Genomic DNA, 545 nt, shown 5'->3' with positions numbered 1-545 from the left:
TAAATTATAGTTACAGATTGTTTGATTTAGATATCAGGCACCAAAAGAGGATAGACACAATGTAACCATCCTTGTAAACTTTAGAATGCCAACTTCATTGTTGTTGGGTTGATCGGTGATCACAGCTTGATGTCTATTGGTTCAGTAAATTTGCTGTTTCCGATGAATTGTGTGTTGTTGCCGGCAAGCCACTTTGTAGTTTCTGTACGGCATGCATTTTCTCTGTTCTGTGGTCTATATGAAGGTGTCATATGGACACATCTCATGTTGAAGTAGATGGGTACGTTTTTTGTGATATAGGAAAATTAGACAAATTTCAGGAATTAAAATCCTTCCAGGTCCGCAATTTCTAGGAACTCCAATATTTATGCAATGCTTTGCAGTTTACAGGTGATTTTATTGTATAGTTGTGTTTATTTTGTTAATGCCCTAAAGAAAAAAGTAGGATGATGTTTAATTTGATAGCAGCGTCACTGCAAACTATAGGAACATTTTGTTCATTGTCATTGGGTGAACCGTTGGTTCATCAGTATAATAAGTGAGTT

The 545-nt window shown here is 35.8% G+C and overlaps 1 non-coding gene across 1 annotated transcript; it reads left to right on the top strand.

Moving 5' to 3' along the window:
- Positions 1-435: 435 nt before the first annotated feature.
- Positions 436-545, top strand: LOC120677117. Its single transcript, XR_005676181.1, has one exon. It is a non-coding gene; the product is annotated as a small nucleolar RNA snoR74 (small nucleolar RNA).

This window comes from Panicum virgatum, chromosome 5N, assembly GCF_016808335.1.
Source record: "Panicum virgatum strain AP13 chromosome 5N, P.virgatum_v5, whole genome shotgun sequence".
Classification (NCBI taxonomy): domain Eukaryota; kingdom Viridiplantae; phylum Streptophyta; class Magnoliopsida; order Poales; family Poaceae; genus Panicum; species Panicum virgatum.
The sequence above is the reverse complement of the archived record's forward strand: the minus strand, read 5'-3'. Positions and strand labels throughout refer to the sequence as shown.